Source organism: Ornithorhynchus anatinus, chromosome X1 (assembly GCF_004115215.2).
Source record: "Ornithorhynchus anatinus isolate Pmale09 chromosome X1, mOrnAna1.pri.v4, whole genome shotgun sequence".
Classification (NCBI taxonomy): domain Eukaryota; kingdom Metazoa; phylum Chordata; class Mammalia; order Monotremata; family Ornithorhynchidae; genus Ornithorhynchus; species Ornithorhynchus anatinus.
The window spans coordinates 16414526-16427092 of NC_041749.1; the positions used below are offsets into that span (position 1 = coordinate 16414526).

The following is a 12567-nucleotide window of genomic DNA, read 5'->3' on the forward strand; positions in this document are numbered from 1 at the left end:
CCACGGGGGTGAGGGGGAGGAGAACAGGAGCAGGAGGAGGAGGAGGAGGAGAAGCAGAAGAAGAGAAGGAGGAGGAGGAGGAGGAGGAGACAAGGAGGAGGAGGAGGACGAGAAGAAGGAGAAGAGGAGGAGGAGAAGGAGAAAGGGAGGAGGAGAAGGAAAAGAGGAGGAGAAGGAGAAGAGGAGGAGGAGAAGAGGAGGAGAAGGAGAAGAGGAGGAGGAGGAGAAGAGGAGGAGGAGGAGAAGAGGAGGAGAAGGAGAAGAGGAGGAGGAGGAGAAGAGGAGGAGGAGGAGAAGAGGAGGAGAAGGAGAAGGAGAAGAGGAGGAGAAGGAGGAGGAGGAGGAGGAGGAGGAGGAGGAGAAGAGGAGGAGAAGAGGAAGAGGAGAAGGAGAAGAGGAAGAAGAGGAGGAGAAGGAGAAGAGAAAGAGGAGAGGAGGAGGAGGAGGAGAAGAGGAGGAGAAGGAGAAGGAGAAGAGGAGGAGGAGGAGGAGGAGGAGGAGGAGAAGAGGAGGAGAAGAAGAGGAAGAGGAGAAGGAGAAGAGGAAGAAGAGGAGGAGAAGGAGAAGAGAAAGAGGAGAAGAGGAGGAGAAGGAGAAGAGGAAGAAGAGGAGGAGAAGGAGAAGAGAAAGAGGAGAAGAGGAGGAGGAGGAGAAGAGGAAGAGAAGGAGAAGAGGAGGAGGAGGAGAAGGAGAAGAGGAGGAGAAGGAGAAGAGGAAGAGGAGAAGAGGAGGAGAAGGGGAAGAGAAGGCAAAGAGGAGGAGAAGCGGGGTAGGCGAAGAGGAGGAGGAGAAGGAGGAGAAGAGGAGGAGAAGAGGAGGAGGAGGAGAGGAGGAGAGGAGGAGGAAAACAGCAGGAGGGGGAGGAGAGGAAGAGGAGGGAAAGAGGGGGGGAGGGAAGAGGAGGAGGAAGAGGAGGAGAAGGAGGAGAGAAGGGGGTAGAGGAAGAGGAGGAGGAGGAAGGGGAGAAGAGGAGGAAGAGGAAGAGGAGGAGAAGAGGAGAGGGAAGAGAAGGAGAGGAGGAGGAGCAGGAGGAAGAAGAAGGGGAGAAGAGGAGGAGGATAAAAAGGAGGAAGAGAAGGGGAAGGAGGAGAGGGGAGGAGGAGAGGAAGAAAAGGAGGAGGAGCAGAGGAGAGGGAAGAGAAGGAGAAGGAGAGGAGGAGCGGGAGGAAGAAGAAAAGGAGAAGAGAGAGGAGGAGGAGGAGGAAAAGGAGGAGGAGGAGAGAAGGGGAAAGAGGCGGAGGAGGAGGAGGACGGGGATAAGGGGAGGAGAGGAGGAAAGGGAGGAAGAGAAGAGGAGGCGGAGGAGGAGAAAAGGAGGAGGGGGAAGAGGAGGAGAAGAGGAAGAAGGAGGAGGATGGAAGGAGGAGGAAGTGGAGGCAAAAAGGAAGAGGAGGTGAGGAGAGGAGAGGAAGAGGAAGAAGAGGAGGAGGGGGAGAAGAGGAAGAGGCGGCGGCGGCGGCGGCGGCGGCGGGTGGTCGGGCCCGTGTGTGTGCCGGCGGGGCAGCGGCGGGCGGGCGGGCGGGCGAGGAGCGGGGGGGGGGGGGGGGACCCGCTCACCGCCCCTCCCCTCCGGCCGCCCCTCGCCGGCCTCCCGCCCATCGGGCCGCCTTCTGCCTGCCTTCTGGCCGCCCCGAACCCGGTGAGTGGCACACACGGCCCGGGGACGCGGGCGCCGGAGGGCCACGGCGGGGGCGGGGGCGGGGGGCCGGGACCCCGGGGGGAGGAGGGCTCCAGCCCCTGGACCGGCCCGGGACCCCGCGAAACGGGGGCTCTGACCTCTCCCTCCCTCCCACTGCGCTGCACGCCGCACCCCCACCATCGGACCCCCGCCCCCTTCCTTCCTCCTTCTCCCGCTTTCCATCTCTCTCTCCTTCCATCTCTCTCCCTTTCCGTCTCTCTCTCTCTCTCCCTTTCCGTCTCTCTCCCTTTCCATCTCTCTCTCTCTCTCTTTCCATCTCTCTCTCCTTCCATCTCTCGCTCTCCATCCCTCCTTTTCAGCTCTCTCTCTCTCTCTCCATCTCTCCCTCCCTTCATCTCTCTCTCTCTCCATCTCTCCCTCTCTTTCCATATCTCTCTCTTCATCTCTCCTTCCATCTCTCTCTCTTTCCATCTCTCCCTCTCCCTTTCCATCTCTCTCTCTTTCCTTCCCTCTCTGCATCTCCATCTCTCTCTCCTTCCATCTCTCTCTATCTCTTTCCATCTCTCTCTCTCTCTCTCCATCCCTCCTTTCCATCTCTCTCTCATTCCATCTCTCCCTCTTTTCGTCTCTCTCTCTCTCTCTCTCCATCTCTCCCTCTCTCTTTCCATATCTCTCTCTCCTTCCATCTCTCTCTCTTTCCATCTCTATCTCTTTCCATCTCTCTTTTCATCTCTCTCTCTCTCTCTCTCTCTCCCTTCATCTCTCTCCCCTTCCATCTCTCTCTCTCTCTTCCCATCTCTCCCTCTTTTCGTTTCTCTTTCCATCTAATAATGTTGGTATTTAAGCGCTTACTATGTGCAGGGCGCTGTTCTAAGCGCTGGGGGAGATACGGGGTCGTCGGGTTGTCCCGCGTGAGGCTCACTGTCTTCGTCCCCTTTTTCCAGATGAGGGAACTGAGGCACAGAGAAGTGAAGTGACTCGCCCACGGTCACCCAGCTGACAGGTGGCGGAGCCGGGATACGAACCCGTGACCCCTGACGCCCAAGCCCGGGCTCTCTCCACTCAGTTACGCTGCTTCGTCTCTCTCTCTCTCTCTCTCTCTCTCTCTATCTCACACACACGTTGTTTTGGAGGGCAGTTGGACGGACCATTATTTTCTTGTCTTTTTTATGGCATTGACGATAATGATGGTATTCGTTAAGTGCTTGCTATGTGCCAAGCGCCGTTCTGAAGGCGATAATGATGATGATTGTATTTGTCAAGCGCTTGCTACGTGCCAAGCACGGTTCTGAGTGCTAGGGTGGATGGATACGAGGTCGGCAGATTGTCCCACGTGGGGCTCACGGTCTTCGTCCCCGTTCTACAGATGAGGTGACTGAGGCGGAGAGAAGTGAAGTGACTTGCTCAAAGTCACAAAACTGAGAAGTGGCGGGACCAGGATTGGAACCCACGACCCCTGGCTCCCAAACCCGTGCCCTTTCCGCTAAGCCATGCTTACTACGTGCCAGGCACCGTACTAGGCACTGGGGTGGATGAAAGCGATCCGGGTTGGACGCGGTCCCTGTCCCACGTGGGGCTCACGGTCTCCGTCCCCGTTTTACAGACGAGGGAACAGAGGCACAGGGAGGAGAGGTGACTCACCCGAGGTCACGCGGAAGACAAGGGGCAGAGCCGGGATTAGAACTCATGACCTTCTGACTTCCAGGCCCAGGCTCTACCGCTACACCGTGCTGGTTCTGGTATTTGTTGAGCGCTTCCTACGTGGTACACACCCTGTGCTAAGCTCCGGGGTAGATCCAAGCTGAGCCGGCTGAACCCGGTCCCTGTCCCGCATGGGACGCACCGTCTTCGTCTCTGGTTTACGGCAGAGGTCACTGAGGCGCAGGGAAGGCAGGTGACTTTCCCAAGGTCACCCAGCAGACCTAGACTGGTGGGCTGGGGAAGGGACGGTCTGTCCCGGAGAGCCGCTCCTAGTTAAGGCGCTGTCCTGTGCTGGGCGCAGTTCTCCTGGTGCCCGGGTCCCTTCGTGGGCGGGTCGGGGGTCTTAAGGAGGCGTGAAGGGTCCCGGGGTGAGCTGCGCTGAGCTGCACCCGCCGATGCTGTCGGATGTGTTCGATCGATCGATCGACCGATCGATCGTATTTATTGAGCCCTCGGTGTGTGCAGAGCACTGTACTCAGCACGTAACGATAACAATCGCGGTATTTATTAAGCACCTGATATGTTCCAGACACTGTTCTAAGGGCTGGGATAGATACGGGGAGAAGCAGCGTGGCTCAGTGGAAAGAGCAGGGGCTTTGGAGTCAGGGCTCAGGAGTTCGAATCCCAGCCCTGCCACTCGTCGGCTGGGTGACTGTGGGCGAGTCACTTAACTTCTCTGTGCCTCGGTTCCCTCATCTGTAAAATGGGGATGAAGACCGTGAGCCCCACGTGGGACGACCTGATTCCCCTGTGTCTGCCCCAGCGCTTAGAACAGCGCTCGGCACGTAGTAAGCGCTTAACAAATACCAACATCCACAAGCTGATCGGGTTCGACGCCGTCCCCGCCCCACGTGGGGCTCAGTCTTCATTCCCATTTTACAGTTGAGGAAACTGAGGCACAGAGAAGTTGCGGTCATAGATATATGACCGTATATTACATATATGTATATATGACCACGTATATTAATAATCATCATCATTATTACTTACTGTGGCACAGAGAAGTTAAGGTCACACATATACGACTACATATATATAGATATATATAGATATAGTTGCCTAATTGTACATTCCCAGCGCTTGGTACAGTGGTCTGCACATAGTAAGCGCTCAATACTTGTGATTGAATGAATATATTATATATAATATGATAACATATTATTATTACTTACCGTGGGCGGCCAGGCACCGTACTACGTGCTGGGGTGGATACAAGCAAATGGGGTAGGACACAGTCCCTGTCCCATATGGGGCTCATAGTCTCAATCCCCATTTTCCAGACGAGGGAACTGAGGCCCAGAGGAGGGGACTTGCCCAAGATCACACAGCAGACGAGTGCTGGAGTCGGAATTAGAACCCATGACCTACTGACCCCCGGGCCCGTGTTCTATCCACTAGGTCATGCTGCTTCCCATAATGTGTGCATAGGTGTTTTACATACACACAAACACACACACACACACACACACACCCCACACACAGCTGAGATTTTCTTTCGTCTTTGGCAAGAGTCCCTCCGTTCCCATGGCTTAAGCCGTAGAAATCAGAAGGTCACGGGTTCTAATCCCAGGTCTGCCACTTATCTGCTGCGTGACCTTGGGCAAGTCAACTTTACTTCTCTGGGCTTCAGTCACCTCATCTGCGAAATGAGGATTGAGACTGTGAGCCCCAAGTGGGACAGAGACTGTGCCCAACCCGACTTGCTTGTATCCACCCCAGCGCTTAGTACCGTGCCTTACACACGGTAAGCGCTTAACAGATACCGCTATCGTTATTATTACGCCAAGGCCGGCAAGAAGACTGATTGCTAAAGGTACTCGGGCTCTGGGGAATTTTGCTGGAAAGGGTTGGGTGATGTAAAAAAAATCATTCGGTCCGCATCTCCCCCAATCCTTAAAAACCTCCAGTGGTTACCCATTCACCTCCACATCAGACAGAATCTCCTTGAAGCCGTCACTCCCCTCTCCCCCTCCGAGCTCACCTCACTGATTTCCTCCTCCAACCCAGCCCTCACACTCTGTGCTCCTCCAACGCCAACCTACTCGCTGTATCTCCGTCTGGTCTATCTCGCCACCAACCCCTTGCCCAAATCTTCCCTCTGGCCTGGAACTCCCTCCCCCTTTCATATCCCGACGGACCTCCGCTCTGCCCGCTTTCAAAGCCCTACTAACATCACCTGTCCTGCAAGAGGCCTCCTCTAAGTCATTTCCCCTATTTCCCCGTCTGCATCACCTATGCATTTGGACCTGTTCCTTGTCCAACACTTGATGGTTCACCCCACAGCACTTAGGTATCTTAGACTGTGAGAGAATGTGTCTTAACCAGCATTAACCAGTATTAACCAGCACCCTGAAGGCCTTAAAAGCACCACGGGAATAAACTCCAGGGGAAAATGGACAACAGACTGATTTGAAGACACCGGGTTGGTCAGGGTGTGTAATGGTGCACTCGGACAGTCAACTCTAATCTCCTGTTCCAGCCTAGGAACAGGCTTAGCACTTAACAAATACCATGAAGATTAAATGAATGAATGAATAAATCAATAATAATGGCATTTATTAAGTGCTTACTAGGTGCCAGGCACCGCGCTAAGCTCTGGGGTGGATACGAGCAAATCGCGTTAGACACGATCCCTGTCCCACGTGGAGCTCACAGTATTGTTCCACGCTCTGGAGAGGCGGAAGTGGTTAATACTGGTTAATAAGGTCGGTATTTGTTAAGCGCTTACTAGGGGCCGAGCACTGTTCTAAGCGCTGGGGTAGATACGGGGTCATCAGGCTGTCCCACGTGAGGCTCACGGTCAATCCCCATTTTACAGATTTTACAGGTCACTGAGGCACAGAGAAGCGAAGTGACTCGCCCACAGTCACACAGCTGACAAGCGGCAGAGCCGGGATTCGAACTCATGACCTCTGAGGCCCAAGCCCGGGCTCTTTCCACTGAGCCACGCTGCTTCTCTGCAGTGCTGACAGTGGGCAGGGACTGTGTTGGTTTTATTGTTCCACTGGCCTCTCCCAAGTGCTCAGTACAGTGCCCTGCAACCAGTAAGTGTTCGATCAATACGACTGACTGCTCTCCTCACAGCTGCCCTTCAGTTTACCCATGGTATTTATTGAGTACATGCTATGCGCAGAGCACTAAGCGTGTGGGGGAATACAACAGAATTGATAGACACATTCCCTGCCCACAGCGAGCTTGCAGTCTAACCGCCTTTTCTTGCCAGGAGCCGGGGAGTCCTCTGGCCGCTGAAGAGCAACTGTCCCCTTCACTGAGCAGGAGACTGACCGGTGAAGTGAAGGAGGGAGGAAGCCGTGAGAAGAATCAATCCTCTCATGCTGTTGTACTCACACGAGCGCTGAGTCCAGGACTCTACGCAGAGTAAGTGCTCAAGAAATCCTTCCCTTTCTGTATTTCCTCTCTCGACTGTCGCTGTTGCGAGCTTTCCTCATCAGTCGCTCGATCGGTGGGACCTCATGCGGACCGCTGTATTAAGCGCTGCTTTATTAAGTCCGCTCTAAGCTTATCTCTAGACTGTAAGCTCATTGTGGGCAGGGAATGTGTTTGTTGTTGTTTTCTCCCAAGGATTCTGCACACAGTAAGTGCTCAATTCGTATTTGTACGCCGTCGAGTCATCCCCGACCCATAGCGACGCCATGGACACGTCTCTCGCAGAACACTCCGCCTCAATCGGCAGTTGCTCCGATAGTGTATCCGGAGAGTTTTCTTGGTAAAAATCCGCAAGTGGTTTACCACCGTCTCCTTCCGTGCAGTGACCTCTAGTCTCCGTCCTCGACTTGGGGAGGAGATGGCCTTCCTCTCACTAGCCCCCGCCCAAGCTAGGAATGGAATGGAATGGACAGGCCTCTGCTTGACTCTCTCTCCCATAGTCGAGACTTGGTAGAGTACTGGAAACTCTCCAGGTGCGACCCTGAGAGGGGAGACGTTCGATAGATACGATTAAATACGACAGAGTTGGTAGACGCATTCTCTGCCCACAGGGAGCTTACAGTCTAGAGGGAGACTTGTAGTTTAGGTTGCTTATTTGTTGAGCAAAGCATCTCCGGCTTCGGGAAGGGCATAAGAATCCGTAGGACATTCTGGTCGAATCTCCTCAGGATGCAGGTCTCCCTTCTTCCCCTTCTCGGAGAGGGGAGGGGAGACCAGGGAAGGAGACAAAAGATGAAAGGTTACAGCTATTCCAACTGCGAGCAGGAGAGAGGGTTTATAAGAAGCAAGGAGGGAGGGGAGGGGAGGTCGAATGGGAATCAAGCCAGTTCCGTCTTAAAACCCTCGTGACGAATCAATGACTGTTTCTGCCCAAGTCCTCACCGTTCCTAGGCTTTGTGCGTTTCCTTGGAAATAGTCCTAATAACAATAATAATAATTCTGGTATCTGTTAAGCGCTTACTGTGTGCCAGGCACTGTATTAAGTGCTGGGGTGGATACAAGCAAATCGGGTTTGACCCAGTCCCTGTCCCACGTGGGGCTCAGAGTTTCAATCCCCGTTTTACAGATGAGGAAACTGAGGCACAGAGAAGTGAATTGACTTGCCCAGGGTCACAAAGCGGACAAATGGCGGAGCCGGGATTAGAACCCACAGCCTTCTGACTCCCAGGCCCGTGATTTATCCACTAGACCACGCTGCTTCGCAAGTTCCCGGCATGAGCTCAGTCCCCCACCTGCAGAGAGGGACAACGGCCTGAATCCAGTGCTTAGTACGGTGCCTAGTAAATAGTAAGCGCTGAATAAAGGCCATTATAACCGCCCTTCCCGGCAGGTTAGGTTGGATTTGCCTTTCAGGGAAGGAGAGGGGTCGGCATTGTACCCACTGAGGATTTGTGACCCACGTCACCTCAGCTAAAGCTGCATTGCGTTCAGTCAACCCAGTCCTACTTATTGAGTAGTTACTGTGTGCAGAGCAGGACTTAGCGCTTAGAAGAGTGCAAAAGAATTCTGAACTTTCAATCTAGGAGAGGCTTTCCATTGGGCAACCCTCGACTGCAAGTAGAAAACGTGGCACTTTTTGGGGGGAGGTGGTGGGAGTCTGACTAATTTAGAAACGAGAAGTGACTGCTGCAAAATCGATAATGCACATTCTACTCTTCCCGTGAAAATGTCGCCCCGGCAAAATAATGTTTCCTTAGCATCAGCTGGAAAACATGGTTGTGGCAAACAGCATTTCAGGTTTTGACTTTTTCTTTGTTTTCCTTCTGTTTGGGTGGGGTTTTGGGGGGGATGGGAGGGGCGGAGCAGTGGGATTCCCAACAGTTGCCCGTACAATGCCCGAAAAGTACTTTTACAGTCCCTGTGATCCTACTGGGATAACTGGTGGTCGACATTCAGACATTTGGAGAAGTGATCCATCAATCAGTGGTAATTACTGAATGTTTACTGTGTGTAGAGCACCAAGCGCTTGAGAGAGTTTAATATGACAGAGTTGGTAGACCCGTTCTCTGCCCACAAGTGACCTATCTTAGCCTCTCAAGGAGTGGCCAGGATGTCAGTCGATAGCATTTATCAAGCACCTGTCCTGTGCAGAACACTGTACTAAGCACTTGGGAGAGTCCACTAGAGTTAGTAGACACAATCTCCGTCCTCAAGAAGAGGACACTCTTCGACCCGCGTGACGGACAGGAGGAGTTGCCAACCACCTGAGGGGGCTTGGCTCTGCCCAACCTCATTCCTGTTTCCAGTCCAGCGTTCCTGAGACAGGAGAAAGAAGAACTGAGGAGAGCCCAGGCCCGGGGAGTTGACACTTTTAATCTTCCGGCCGGAGGCAGACAGTGCCCAGAGCAAAGATGGTGGCCTTGTTCTCCTTTCCTCCCAGATGGGGGCTGGAGATAGTGACTTCTGCGTCCTGCCCCCGGGAGGTTGAATGTGAAGGACTGAATTGTTCTCCATCCTGTGCGTGCACAGATTTTCATCTGGGGACTCGGCTTGTCTCGGCTTCTCGGATGAGATGGTTAGCTAAGGCCCACTTTCCTCATCACCCCTTTGAGGGGCGGGCGGCCGTCAGGAAATTAGGGGAGGGGCTGAGCTTAACAGAAGCAATGTTCAGAAGGCAGACTTAGGCCCCAGGCATGTCTGCTCTCTCTCTTTCTCACACTCGTAGACATGCACTCTCTCTCCCTCTCCCAATCCTCTGAAACTCTCCTTAAAAAAAAACACCCTGATTTGGACTATAAAGTGACTTCTGGTGGGACCCGACCCCTGTTGTTTTCTGTTTGTTTTTTGTTTTGTTTTTTTACTTCCCAAATGCTTTGCAATGAAAGCGAAGGAAGCTATCTTCCATGGAACACAGTGAGAAGAATGAAAAAGAACAACGAAAACTGCTCGTACATATAAGCATCTCCTCCCTCCCACTCAGGGCCGTAGCCGTCTTTGGCCCTTTCCAGTTCTGCTCTTGCAAGAGCAGAATGTTAATGGAGCAATCTGAGTTTCCCAAGAGGGCAAGGTCCTTTGGAAACTGCCAAGGGCTAAAGGAAACCAGCCCCCGCAAGAGGGAGAAGAACCGCCGCAGTCAGAGAAGTTCCCCAACTGTGGAGAGCTAAGGCGGGGAGGCGTGCTTCCCGTCAGTTGGTCGGTCAGTCATATTTACTGAACGCTTACTGGGCGCCGAGCACCGTGCTAAACGTTGGGGAGAGGACAGTGTAACAATACAGCAGACGCGTTCCCCGCCCACAGTGAGCTTACGGTCTAGGTGGGGAGACAGACGCTAATATAAATATAAATAGATCAATTACAAATAAATACTGAGGGGCTTGGGAGGGGGGAGAATAATAATAATAATAATAACTGTGGTATTCGTTAAGCGCTTACTATGCGCCAAGCACTGTTCTAAGCGCTGGGGGAGATGCAGGGGAATCAGGTCGTCCCACGTGGGGCTCACAGTCTTCATCCCCATTTTACCGATGAGGGCACTGAGGCCCAGAGAAGTTAAGGGACTGGGCCAAAGTCACAGGGTGGACAAGTGGTGGAGGTGGGATTAGAACCTACGACCTCTGACTCCCAAGGCCGCGCTCTTGCCACTAATAATAATGTTGGAATTTGTTAATGCTTACCAAGTGCCAAGCACTGTTCTAAGCGCTGGGGTAGATACAGGGTAATCAGATTGTCCCATGCGAGGCTCACAGTCTTCACCCCCATTTTACGGATGCGGGAACTGAGGCGCAGAGAAGTGAAGTGACTCGCCCACAGTCACACAGCTGACAGGTGGCAGAGCCGGGGTTCGAACCCATGACCTCTGACTCCCAAGCCCGTGCACTTTCCACTGAACCACACTGCTTCCCACTAAGCCAAAAGGGAGCGAGTCAAGGTGGCTCAGAAAGGAGTGGGATGATTCCACGAGGGGCAATCTGACACCCAAACCAGGGTTTGGCGATGAGGCCAGCTAGAGTCCTTGGCCAGAAACTTTTTATGGTATTTGCTAAGCGCTTACTGTGTGCCAGGCACTGTACTGAGCGCTGGGCTCGATACAAGGTTGGACACAGTCCGGGTCCCACAGGGTGCTCCCAGTCTTAATCCCGTTTTACAGATGAGATGACTGAGGCCCGGAGAAGTCAACTGACTCGACCGAAGTCACAGAGCAGGCAAGTGGCAGGCCGGGTTTAGAACCCGCTGACTCCCAGGCCCGTGCTCTTTGTTAAGCGCTTACTGCGTACCAGGCACTGTACTAAGCGCTGGGGTGGGTACAAGCAAACCCGGTTGGACACAGTCCTTGTCCCACGTGGGGCTCACAGTCTCAATGCCCATTTCACAGATGAGGTAACTGAGGCACAGAGAAGTGAAGCGACTTGTCCAGGGTCACACAGCAGACAGGCGGCCGAGCCGGGATTAAAACCCAAGATCTCTGACTCCCAGACCCGTGCTCTATTTAGCAGAGATGTGCAGAGCCCTGTGGGATTTCAGGGCATTAGTGGGGAGGGGCGTGGGTCTGGGAATCTGAAGGACCTGGGTTCTAATTCCCGACTCCGTCACTTGTCTGCTGGGTGACCGAGTCACTTCACTTCTCTGGGCCTCAGTTACCTCATCTGCAAAATGGAGTCGAGACCGTGAGTCCCACGTGGGACATGGACTGTTTCCAACCTGATTAGCTTTCTTCTACCCCAGTACTTAGTACGGTGCCGTGCACACACAGTAACCGCTTAACAAATACCGATTAAATGCCATTTTAAAGAACGGGTGGGTGGGCTGCCCTGGCTCCAGAAGAGGATAGAGCGTGGGAAGAGCACGGCACAGCCGGGACCGATGCCAGGGACCTACGGGAGGGTCGGGGATGGGGGGTGGGGGACAAGTGTCCAGTTTTCTCCTCGGACAAGGGGACTCTGCACGTGACCTGGGAATGCTCAAAAATGTCTCTTGAAAACAAAGGAGACTCTCTCTCTCTCTCTTTCTCTCCTCGTAATTCTTCAGCAGTGAGGAATGAAAAAGCCCAAGCTTTCACTTCTCTCTCCGAACCGCCACTTTCATCCCTTGCCCGTCTGGCACCAGCCGAGGGCCCCGTGCGAAGCAAGCGGGCAGGGCCGGTCCGAAGGGCAACTGACGGAGGTCCTTAGAGCCGCCCGGATCCCTGGGCAGAGGTGATGGAGGAGGAGCGGGAAGCGGAGGGTGGAGGAGCCAGCGCTTCCAAATGATTCGGATTTCCGGAGCATCCCAGCCGGTCCCTACCTCTGCCGGGCTCGACGAGTCCTCCAGACTGGACACTCGTGTGGGCAGGGAATGTGCCTGTTTATTGCTATACTATACTCTCCCGCGAGCTAAGTACAGTGCTCTGCACACAGTAAGCGCTCAATAAAGACGAATGACTGAGTTAGCCGACTGCCGGTGGAGTTTCGGATCTATCGACTGTTACACTGAACTCTCCCAAGCACTACGTACAGTGTTCTGCACACGTTAAGCGGTCGATAAATAGGATCGATCGATTGATTCCAATTCAGTTACTGCACCGGGATGTCTCACACACTTCCGCGATTGCCATTCCAATACCGAGGCAGCTTCTACCCTTTCTCCCTAGCATGTCTACCGTAAATTTAGCCAGATGCCCTTGCCTCGTTGGAAAAACCTTGATTTACTCCAACCAAAACATAACACATCACGGTACCGATCATTCCTCCTACCGTATGCTTCAGAAATACACCCCACTTCCAAATAAAGGCGTGTATCTTCTCTTGAACCTCTCTGTTAGGGCAGTTTCTCCCGTATCTTTTATACAGATTCACTTCGGCTGG

The 12567-nt window shown here is 53.5% G+C and overlaps 1 long non-coding RNA gene across 1 annotated transcript; it reads left to right on the forward strand.

Moving 5' to 3' along the window:
- Nucleotides 1–1577: 1577 nt before the first annotated feature.
- LOC114806564 lies at nt 1578–12168 on the forward strand. Its single transcript, XR_003754601.2, has 3 exons — nt 1578–1639; nt 6564–6718; nt 11753–12168. It is a non-coding gene; the product is annotated as an uncharacterized LOC114806564 (long non-coding RNA).
- The last annotated feature ends 399 nt before the right edge of the window (nt 12169–12567 follow it).